At 36.6% G+C, this 12,656-nt stretch overlaps 1 protein-coding gene across 2 annotated transcripts in view; it reads right to left on the bottom strand.

The window, feature by feature from the left end:
* Positions 1-12,656, bottom strand: part of SLC4A4 (solute carrier family 4 (sodium bicarbonate cotransporter), member 4) — a 209,139-nt gene that overhangs the window by 36,764 nt on the left and 159,719 nt on the right. The window lies entirely within an intron of this gene.

Genomic DNA, 12,656 nt, shown 5'->3' with positions numbered 1-12,656 from the left:
GCTAGTGCTCAAAGTCTCCTGTATGTGGAGCATCTCTTCTCCACTACTTCTTAAGTGTGGTCACCATTATTTGATAACTCTCCAAATTCCTAAGTCTGGGCTGTATGGGATGTAGCATTAAACCCAGACGTTCCCCATGAAGTGGGTATAGAATGGCCATTAATGAGTCTGTAAGGGCATAGGACCATTTAGTTGCTTGGAGGTTGCTCTGTACTCTCTAGTGGCACTAACAAGGGCCTAAAAGCATTACTAGAGCACACACACCTGAGTTTCCCATACGATGGGTACACATGATAGTGCATAATTTGAGCATTCAGAAAAATCTACTCAGTCCCTGACCCTTTGCTTGGTGCTAAGGATATCACAGTGAATAAAACAGACACAATCCGTTTCCTCATGAAGCTCACAGCCAAGTTATGTACAATAAAATTGGGGTCAATTCAGAGGCTATCATACTATCTCAGGGTAAGCAATCAGTTTCTGATGTTGCTAGATGAAGGAGGAGAGATCAGTGATGGACGGAGTGGATGCGCAGTTCTCAAGACAGAGGGTTTCATGGGACTACTGCAGCCGCATACTCAGTAGAAACTGAAGAATGAAAATTTCTGGGTGGCATGAGTATGCTAAAGGCTGTAGTGCTCAATTCTTGGCCAATACCTGGTGTCAGGAGCCTTGGGTGCTAACTAGCAGTAGGATCAAACATGGTCCTTTTGGTCACCAGTGCCCTTCCCTCTTGGAGGGCTGGATTTTGCTGGTTTTTGCTTTCTTAAGAAGTACATACCAAGGAACATTAGGCCAGCTATGGGAATTTTTCACGGCAAGTTAATATACCGATTGTGGGCAATAATTTTAAGAACAAACAGATAGCAGGGATCAATTTGGAGAGAAGATATAGTACAGGGGTTATGAACATAGTTACTACAGTCAGATTATGTGGGCTGGAATTCCAGCACCATTATTTACTCTCTGTAAATACTTATCCATTCTTAGCTTCAATTACTTCATCTGCAAACATAGCCAAAATAATCTCTACAACTTCATTGGTTCGCTATAAGATTTAGATAAAATAAGCCATGAAATTGCTTCACATATCTAGAATATAATAAACTCCCCTAAAATAAGCTAACAATTGTTATTTCAAGTTCCAGAAGGCCTCTTGACTGTAGAGACTCCTGGAATAACTAAAAGATATACTGTCAGGAGGTCCATGAAAGGAAGCTTCAACTCCAAGAAACAAGAAATAAAAGCCCAATAATAATGTGGAACTGCCACTCAGAGCTAATTTGGTTGGAAGTATCTGGAATTACTGCAGAAAAAGAATGTTTCCCAGGGGCTCAATACTGGAGGAAGCTCTCATTTCTTAGGTTTTTGTGCAAGTAGTGTTGACACATGCAGTTCAGGATGGTCTGGCAAAAGATGGTCATGCGAAGCAGTTTTAGGAATATGTTAGGACATTACAACCATCCCTCTTGTCCAGTAGGTCATAAATCATTGAAGGACCAAAGGTCATCGCAGAGGTAAAAAAGAAGCTAGATCTTATTTATCACCCTCCCAATCCTCACTCAGAAAATCCAACTTGCTCACAACTCCAATATCCCATAAGTTGTTCAAAAGGAAAAAAACAGTTATCTAAAAGACAGACAGCTTTCCTCCTTTTTGTTTTGTTTTGTTTTGTTTTGTTTAATAAACCAGAGAAGGGAAAGAGAGGGTAGAAAATGAATCCAATCTGCAATTCCTTGTAGAAATTTACATAGAACCAATACCTCTGGCCCTGCTAGAGGACAGACCTGCTTGACTGGCATCACTACCAGGCACCTGGGAAATGTTGCTTTTTTAGTTGGGAGGGAAGTCATTCTCAGCCTTCAGTAAATTGAACACCCTGCAAAACCAACATGGCAAACAGGACATCATCACTGAGAGCCACATGTGGTACTCCTGATTGGCCACATAATACTCCATGAGATAGTGAAAGCAAGGCACATGGTCTCAAGTACCAACAAAAACAAAGTACACTGAAAACTCTAAATGGCTTTAAGAAATTATTTAAGTTATGAAAATATCTAAAGAAAACAATGAACTTTTTTCATAAAAATATACCAACTATATTTTGATTCGGATGGTAGTTAAGCAAGTGTAAATATTTGTCAAAATTTATTGAACTGCATACTTATTATCTGTATGTTATACTATGTAAATTATACCTCCGTTTAAAATACACCTCCACATCCCCCCCAAAATCTCAGAACTTTTAAATCTAAATCAGTACTGTCTTTCAAATTATTCTTTTTAACTAAATCAGTATTGTCTTTCTAATTATTCTCTTTGAAAAACTATTCATTTATTTCAATGGCAGTACTATTGTGACAAATAATTTTTAAATTCCTTTTCTAATTTTATTACTGAGCAAAGGCTGTTTGACTACCCCATTAACCATTAATATATATGTCTGAAGGACCCATGATTCCATCCTCTTTGAAATTTATTTTATTTTTCTTGTATTAAAATTAATATTTGTCATTGCAGAACATTTAGAAAAAAATAGATGAACAAAAAAATGTTTTTCATTCCACTACCTAGGAATAAATTTTAACATTTGTAAATATATCCTTCTTTTGTATATATGTATGTCCATTTATGTGTAAACATAGCTTTTCACATACTGTTTGATCTCTCGCTTTTTTCACTTTTTCTAACTCATTTGATATTTTCTATAATAGTAAGCATAATAATTCCATAGTATTATGCTGAATGTATATCCCAAAATCCATTTTTCTAATACTCTACTGTTTTTAGACTGTTTCCAGCTTTTCACTACAATAAACAATATCACAAAAAAATCATTGTACGTATCTATCTAAAGACTTTTGTTACAATACTTTCATGTAAGCAGAATTATTATGCCAATGTGTATTAAAAAATTTAAGGCTTTTGGCATGTAATGTCAAATTACCCTCTAGAATGTTATACTGATTTACTAATTTTCACTCTACTCAATAATATAATGGATATATTTAAAAGTTAAATCCATACTCAAGGGGAAGGCAATCCGTCACCACTAAGGATATTCAAAAAAATATAAAATTGTCATATCCCCTAAAATTATAAATTCTGTAACTTATGAAGCAAGTGAATTCCTTGCTCCATTCTGAACTCTCATATTTAAGACAGATCATACATAAATATACCGCCCTCTATGGATGGCAGCAATATGTACAGTTGGCCCTTTGTACCTATGGGTTCTACATCTGTGGATTCAACCAACCATAGATTGCAAATATTCGGGGGGAAAAATGGATGGTTGTTCTGTAGTGAACATGTACAAACTTCTTTTCTTTGGCATTATTCCCTAAACAACACAGTGTAACAACTAATTAAATAGCACTTACATTGTATTAGGTGTTATAAGTAATCTAGAGATGATTTAAAGTACACAAAAGGATAGGTGTAGGTTACATGAAAATACTGCACCATTTTATATAAGGAACTTGAGCATCCATGTACTTTGATATCCAGGGTCCTGGAACAAATCTCCCATGAATGCCGGGGGACTATATTCTCTAAAGTATCTCATTAAACTTCAAACACCAAATATTATATGGGTAGAGAATAAACACCAAACTACCAATGAATACAGTGTAAATTCTGATAGCATAATATTTGCATGGTAATAGTCCAGCCAGCCAGTGTAATTTTTCAAAAGTACTTGCTGGAATATACCAGTTATGTTCTAACTTAGGAATACTCTGATATTCTGCAGATATTCTGGAAATAATCTAGTAAACCTGGTTTTCATTTTACTTTACTAGCTACTCTCAGCTGTCTCTGCTGGTTTCTCCTCAGCTCCTCCAAACTCTTCAGGTTGGAGCATCCCAGAGTTCAGACTTTGGTCTCTTTCCTCTATCTATACTCTCACCATAAGTGACATCATTTAGTCTCATGCTTTAAAATACCGTCCACATGCTGGTATATCACCAGGCCAGACCACTCCTCTAAATTCCAGAATCATCTATCTAACTACCTGACACCTTCACTTGGAGTTCTTATTGTCATCTCAAGCTTAACATGTCAAAACTAAGTGCTTAGTCTCCTTCTGGCTCCCGTTCCCCATCCAGCCTGCCCCACCACTGATACCCTAAACCTGCTCTTTCAGTAGTTTTCTCCATCTTAATTAATGGCAGCTTAATTTTCTCCATTGCTCAGGACAAAAACTTTGAAATCTACTTGACTCTTCTCTTTCTCTCATAGCCTACATCTAACAGGTCAGAAAATTATCTGGAAAATGCATCTAGGATCATGCCATCTCTTACCACTTCCATTGCTATTGCCAGCCTGTCTAAGCCCCCAACCTTATCTCCTATGGTTTCCTGCATTAGCTTCCTATATGGTCTCTCTCTGCTTCTACACACTTGCTCTCCTTCAGTCAATGTGCACCCAGAAGAATCATGCTAAAATTTAGGTCAGATAATGTAGCAGGCAGAATGAAGTAAAATGCACCCCTAAAGATGTTTGTGTCCTAATTTCCAGTATATGTGAATATGTAATGTTACGTGGCAAGGAAGAATTAAGGTTGCAGATAGAATTAAAGTTGCTAATTAGCTGACCTACAGACTGGAGAGATTATCCTGGATTATCTGGGTGGGCCCAATGTAATCATAAGGGTACTTATAAGTGAAAGAGGGAAGCAAGAGAGTCAGTGTTAGCATAATGAAGTATGAGAAAGACTTGACCAGCCACTATTGGCTTTGATGTTGAAGGAAGGGGCGATGAGCCAAGGAATGCAGGCAATCTCCAGAAGGTGGATAAGGGAGGAAATGCATTCTACCCCAGAGCCTCCAGAAGGAATGCAGTGCTGCTCACACCTTGATTTTAGCTCAGTGAGACCCATTTCAGATATGACCTCCAGATCTCAGTTTTGACCTCCAGACTTGACCTCTCAGATCTAAATTTTTCTTATTGTAAGCCATCATGTTTGTGGTAATTTGACAAAACAGGAAACAAATAACTAATTAAATAAATAGAAATATATATACACACATGATATGTATCATGTACTATATGATGTATATTATATATTTTGTATATATGTGTGTGAGATATATATGTATATTGATTTTGGAAGAAACCCTAAGCAATGGTAGTCTTGTCAAGTGTGGCACTATTACACTCTAAGTACAAAAGCTGCTAAAAAGACAAATGCTAATAAATGTCAGAACTGCAGTTTTTAAAATTTATGTAGAAAAAAGCACTACCCTATTAATGTTGCTTAACCTCATTAAAAAATCACAGTCAGGGTAATATGATCTGTATGATACACACACTTCTATTTCCCTTCCTTCCCCTTAAATTATATAACACAGTTCAGTTACAGCAGAAGTAGCTCCTGGAGAGTGTTTATTATTAAGACAATCTAAGATTTTGCATCCAGTTTAAACTTCATAGTCAAGGAAATTAATTTTTCCCAGGCAACATCTGTATTCAACTCTAAATCCTCTAATTAGAGAAGGCAGGTAGGGGTGCTATTTTAACAGTCTGTCCAGGTCTTATTCTATACTAAAATTAAACTTTAATTTGAACTATGCAAAACTGACATAGCAGAATTAGAAAGTGCACTAAAGATGTCAAGCTATGAGTGCATACAGCATACTAGATACACTCTGGGGTCTGTGAACAGGAGCTTTGAGTCAAATTTTAAGGAGATAAGAATTACTCTCTTTGGGCCCTTCTCACATTTCCAAACACATTAGAAAAAGAAAAGCATATAATTTCCTTTCATTGTTTTACCTTTCATTTCATCAAACTTGATCTCTTTAAGAAACTCCAAAAACAACATGTTTTTGTGTAGGTCAATATATCTATAAAGAAATCAAATTAGAAACCCACAGTTTGCAATTCCCCACTAGCGGTTACTGGTAATAATTAAAAGTAGAAGTGCCAAAGTTTTCATAAGAAAACCTGCTCTCGCAAGATTTCATGCCCAATCCTGTGGATTCAGAGGCCTCAAACCTAGCATGGACAAACACCATAACTCGTGGGTGTCCATCCAGATCAAATACTAAGTCTCTGCAGTCTCAAATTTCAATATCCTAGGAACATAAATAATCATAATCTAAGAGAACACAAATGAATATAATTCATAGATAGCAAGACTTGGCACTATATAGGGATGACCAGTGCGCTCACAGCGCTCACTGGCTGAGCGCGGTGCGGCCAGTCTCAAAAAGGACAAAAAAAAGTTTGTTTTTTTTTTAATGGTAGATGAATGTGTTACAACATATGATAATTCCTCTCTCAACTTATAAAAGAGAAAAGGAGAAGCATGTCTCAATTAAGATTGTAATGCCCCTTTTATATCAGATTGATTTTGAGCTCTTTTATTTACTAATTTTTAATTACAAAAATGGAGGAGAGAAAAATACTTCTGTCCTCTGTAGAATTAATCAGAATATATCTCAATTAATCTAATAAGAAGCAACCAGCTTAAATATTTAAACTACCAAAGCAAAGAAGAAATTAAGTGGTTGGGAAAGGAAATTCAAATAACCATATGCTGTTCTCTAGTTCGTGGGCAAAAACAACCTAATAAATCTATTACAAACATATTCTTCATGAAAGATAATACTGTATTAATTATTGAGACAGTCATAATCATAGAGGCACCAACAGTGAGAAGCTAGTTAATTTACAGGGGAAAAAAATGAATTTGGTTCCTGTGAAGCCCCAGAGGACATTTGGTTTTCACTTCGCAAGGACTGCAGCTGCTCCTAAATTAACTGGGGGGAAAGGGCCCTGAGCCTGCAGATCAGTTCTCAATGGATGGAGCTGTTACAAAGAGACAAGTACAGCAGCAGGCACCCTGTGGGCTCTCAATAAATACTAATTCATAATGTCAATCCCCTTAATGATCGTGGTGCTTGGAAAATGCTAAAGAACAGTGTAGAAAAGCATTTATTTTAGATGAAAAGAAAGTATGCCAGACAAATATGTGCCTTTTGGCAATCACAAAAATGTACAAAATACCATGAGAATTTTGAAATTTGATCCCCCTAGGAGCCAATGCTACAAAATGCTGTGAAAGAAATAAATGTTAATATTAGTTATAGCAATAAACATAATTCTCTGTACTTTGACTCAATACTATCCACTATAATCAGAATTCAACAGAAGGAAAATCTGATGTAGACTTTAGGACTTTGATGCTATAAGTTCCAAGTCAGAGAGATTTGGAGAGCAAAGAAGGGCGTGGACTGGACAATGCATCTGGGTGGGGCTTGCAGCTTGCCAGTGGAAGTCTCCTGGAAGGGGAGTAGGCCTGGTAAAGTGGTCATGCAGGGATGCTGAGGAGACTGTGGCAATCACAAACAGACCTCTTTTCCATCCTGTCTCCAAACTGGGCAGTAGAAAAAGGAACCCAGTGAGTGTGTGCTAGAAGCAAATGATCAAACCACATAGGAAACACTGTGTCCCAATCTGGTCACTATCTTCTAAGTTGAAACTGAAAATCTGGAGCTGACCTAGAAAGGGGTAACCAGAGGAATGGGGATCCAGAAAACACTGTGCAAGAAAAATGATGGTAGGCCTCAAGATGCTGTGGGGGAGTCTGTCTTCAAACAGATGAAGTCTATCATAGGAAAGAGAAAACGTGTTCTGTGTAGCTCCAGATGGTGAGAGCAGACCCCATGGAAAGACTGTGGGAAGGCAGATTTGTGTTTCTGTCAAGAACGTCTGTGGGATACTAAGTTCCTCTTTCAGGAAGCATTCAAGCAGTGTGATGCTGACTACTTGTCAGAAATTAAGAGGCCATCTTAGAATAGATGGTGTTCAAAGTCCTAACACAAAATTCATTGATTAAGATCCAATTATCAAATTCCTTGACCCTCTACTACAATCTTCTTGGATATAACTCAAATAAACCATTATAATAAAGGGTTCTGAGGCCTAAAAAGGAAAGTGGTTTTATAATTTATCTTAAGGTACAAGAATAAAAGTTAAAAAGAATAATTAGTAAGTCATATGTATAAATTAAGGCAACCTGGAAATGGGATAGGAGACCATTTTGTGTTAGTACATGGATTTCAGTGCTATTAACTTTTCTATGATAGACGTATAAGCTGAAAGTCTTTATAGCCAACAGGATACCATCATCAAAATTACTACTTCTATCCATAGACTGCTTCTATACCACCACTAAAAGCTCTCTCAAGACATTTTGGTTAATAAGTGCTCCCAACCTTATTTTTCTTAGGGCTCAGTTCACGTGGACTTTACTTTTTTTTTTTTTTTTTGTCATATATCTATAAGAGCTGAAGTATCTGTAGTCTTTGTTAAATGTTTAACAGACTAAGTTGAATTTATAAATAATATCCCTTTGTCATTCTTGCCAAAATAAATATTTTAAAAATTTTGGATTAGTAACAAATTTGACTTTAAAAATGACTTTCCTTAGTAAAAATACCACAAGAACTTGAAAATCTGATTCTTCTTCAGTGACAGCAAAGTCATTTTTTGAATGAGTTTCAGTGGTCTGATGTACAAAGGAGCTGAATAGGCATTTCTCAAAGGAAGATATACGAATGGCCAAAAGGCACATGAAAAAACACTCAACTTCACTCAGCATCCAGGAAATGCAAATCAAGACCACTTTGAGATACCATCTCACTTCAGTTAGGATGGCTAATATCCAGAAGACTGAGAATAATAAATGCTGGAGAGGTTGACGAGAAAAAGGAACTCTCATACACTGTTGGTGCAGCTGCAAAATGGTGCAGACTTTAAGGAAAATGGTATGGAGGTCCCTCAAAGAATTACAAATAGATCTACCATATGACCCAGCTATTACACTGCTGGGAATATAACCAGAGGAATGGAAATCATCATGCCAAAGGGATACCTGTACTCCAATGTTTATTGCAGCACTATTTACAATAGCCAAGAGCTGAAACCATCCCAAATGTCCATCATCAGATGAGTGGATAAGGAAACTGTGGTATTTCTACACAACGGAATACTACTCTGCTATAAAAAAGAATGAAATACTACCATTTGCAACAACATGGATGGATTTAGAGAAAATTACATTAAGTGAAATAAGTCAGGCACAGAAAGAGAAATATATGTTCTCACTTATTTGTGGGAGCTAAAAATAAATAAATAAACACACAAACAAAGTGGGGGAAAAAAGACACAACAATCACAAAAATTCCTTGAATTTTTTAAGTGAACAGATATGATGTGGGGGGAGGGGAGGGGGTGGAGAGGATTGGGTAAAAGGGCATGAAAATCAACTACAATGTATATTGAGAAGTAAAATAAAATTTTTTAAAAAGTTGGATTAGTAACAAATTTGACTTTAAAAATGACTTTCTCCTTATTCTTGTAAAGAGAGTTTATAAACTAAACACATCCAACTTTAATAGAATGGTCACAGGCCAAAATGTCAACCAAGAACCATGGTTCTAAAAGTATACTGAGCTGTGGAATTCTAGATTTTCCTGTGTTTTACATAAAAACTAAATGCTCATGATGCTTTCATTAAAATTCTTGAAGTTCTACACTTTTTTTTTGTTCATAAAGCTAGTTCCTCAAAGACTACTATCAACTTACTTAGGTCACAAAAAGGCACCAAAGTGTGATCTCATGGGAGATAACAAGCATGAATAGGATGGAAGGATCAAAATGAGTTATTCTCATTTGAAAACCCAAAAATCTAACTTACTCACCAAATATATATTAAGTTCCTACTATGGGCCAGGTCCATGAATTACTTGTGCTGTCTTTGTATCCTTACCACCCACCTAGCTTTGAATCAGGTACACATTACAGTCATGATAATATTTTGTTCAATATTGAATGAATATACTACTAATAGGGTATAGAATATTTTTCTAAGGATACCAAAGAACATTCTGCATCACCTAAATACAGCACAGAGGATATTACAGGTATTGATGTTAAATGGAATCTAGTGATTTTCTTTATTTAAATGACAATAACAACCAGGAGGTAAATTTTAAAATAACCTTATAATTACATTGATTCATGTGAGGGTTAGAATTTATGAGGAAATTGAACAGTTCATTAAGAAAGGCTTTCTCATGCCCATTACATATATCAACCAGCCACACTGACTGTGACTATACAAAGTATCAATAATTTTGCCTAAATCATAGGGTTCCTTGGCTCTCTGATTTCTCCTAATCACAATCTTGCTCTATTTTTAGGCTACTGTTTTCATTTTGCCACCACATATGAAGTGATGGCATCAGTGGTCCAGCCTGTGATCATTTCTTGGTATGGGACTCTGGAAGAACACTTCATGTTAATGCCTTGAAGCCATCTGTCATAGAAGATCACACATTACGCTGTGATGTCCTTACTGGAAATTTTGATGCTGAAAGACTTTGACTAAAGACTTGAGGCTAATGTAACATCCAGTCACAGTGTGGAATAACAGACTAATACCTCCCACTAAAAAGAGCAAGAAACGCAGAAAAGACAGTCAATGGAGTACTGGCATTCTACCCATGTTCCACCGAGTGTTAGGGCTCTGTAGGCCCTGATATACAAATTAAATACCTGATAGACAGGCTAGCAAAGGCTAACTGTTTCATCTTAAGTGCTCATACTGATGAATTGCTAGTGGCTCCATGAATGATGGAAAAAGAGTGGGTCACTGACCTTGATCTAGGCAAAGGTAATGAATGAGGACCACAACTAGGGGAATTTAAATGTAAGTGTGAAGCAGAAAGACTATAACAGAATAATTAAGGTGACTATGAAACCTTTAACTTGATACAGAAAAACATGGAGTGGCACATGTGATGGATATCTTCATTTGTCACACCAGATCCATTCTCTACCTGTCTCGTTCATGCTCTCTGTCTTGGGAGGCTAACCTGTGTGGTCTACAACGGGTTCCCTTGCTTTCTAGTTTCCAGCTGGGTTTGGCCAGTGGCAGCCAGAGCAGGCCATCAGAGGGAGAGGGTGAGATCAGAGTACTTATTCCCATAGCTGTGTCCCTGTGAGGAGGCCTCAGGCTGGCTAAATCCTTCAACCCAAGGTCACATCACCTCTCAAGGCAGCTCTACACTTGTCTCTCCTTCCAGGTTCCAGCAACCACTCCCTTTCCACATCCTTTGGACCTGGGATAATAATAAACCCACTTTTACGAGCACTGACACCCCACACTTGCTCCTGTGGTTTCCCTACATCCTAACCTCACTCACCTTTGTAAATAATGTCTGTATTAAACTCCTAAAATTGTCCTAATTTGAACATATCATTTTCCTCTTGCTGGAACCCTGACTCATATATCAAATACGATTTTAAGACTTTGATCCTGGTTAGCTGTAAGGATAGGTGATGTTATCAGCTGAGGTAAGAAATATATGGAGATGAGTAAGTTTGATTGTGAAAAGTAAACCATATTTTGAATTTGCCACATGAAAATTGTGAATCATCTACAGAGAGAGATTGGCAGCAGCTGCAAAAGCAGACCTATCCTAAAGATGGAGATAATAATTAACTTCTGGAAATTTGTAAGGCTTGATCATTTCTATAAGCACTAGTATAATGTAGACAATTTATTTTATTTAGGAAATAGACCAGAAAATTCTCTTTAAAATTACAAAAGTACTAGAGCTTAAAAGGATGTTAACTGTCATCTAGCTGAGTTCTCCCTTTACAGGTGAGGGAACTAAAGGTGCAGTTAGCTATCAAAGGGCACACTGTTAAGTTAATAGCAGTGCTGGCACTAGAATCTACAGCTCCTGGGTTCCTACACCTGTGCTTTTCCCACAAAATGAAGCATTTGTCACTACTTGAATAGTTCCTACCAGTCAACAAGTATTGAGTACCTAGTCTGAATCCAACCTTGTGTTGGTTGATATGAGGAATGAAATAGAAGTATAATAGTTTTCAAGCAGTTTACACTCTTAACTGAGTAAGAACTCATCCAAATGTTTAGAAATGAAAGGACAAAAGAGAAAAGAGTGTGTAAGCTAAAGGAGAATAGGGCATTTTCTATGATAAGGGCACTGTCATTCAGTATTAGCATTTTGAGTTTTTAGAGGTTTGATGTGAATTGTTGGTGTGAGTGAGGAACTGAAACTAATCTTTTAGCCTTGCTTATTTTTACAGCACTAAAAGATAGTCTTATTTACAGTGTTTAAATACGTAAGTTTTAATTATAAAATGTAATTTGTAAGTATAAGAATCTACAACTATCTGCTCCTACCTATAGAAACTATCCCTCCAAAAGACAACTTAAATTAAAACATATGTTGGCAAATGAGAGAGAAACATGGTGTTCTCGTTATTCATTTGTGTATGTATGCATATTTATATATGTATTATTATTTAGCTGTAAATGTAAAGTGAGTAGGTGTATAAGGGGAGACGACAGACTGAAAACTTACACAAATATTGACCCTTAGAAATCACACATGCCTCTGTTTATTTTATGATTTGATATACACAATTCTAAATTATGCTGAGCATCTACTTAACAGGAATTGTAACTATAATGCTATCATTACTCTATTTTCACATTCTAATGACTTTCTCAGCAGTATTCATCAATGACTGAGAAAGTACCTGCTTAGGTTCTTATAAGGGGAGGATTTCTTTAAGTCTGAAGAGCTATCGTCAATTTGGGAGCT

The sequence above is a fragment of the Galeopterus variegatus genome, unplaced genomic scaffold, assembly GCF_000696425.1.
Source record: "Galeopterus variegatus unplaced genomic scaffold, G_variegatus-3.0.2 Scaffold1961, whole genome shotgun sequence".
Lineage (NCBI taxonomy): Eukaryota > Metazoa > Chordata > Mammalia > Dermoptera > Cynocephalidae > Galeopterus > Galeopterus variegatus.
Note: the sequence above shows the minus strand (reverse complement) of the source record. Positions and strands in the feature narration are given on the sequence as shown.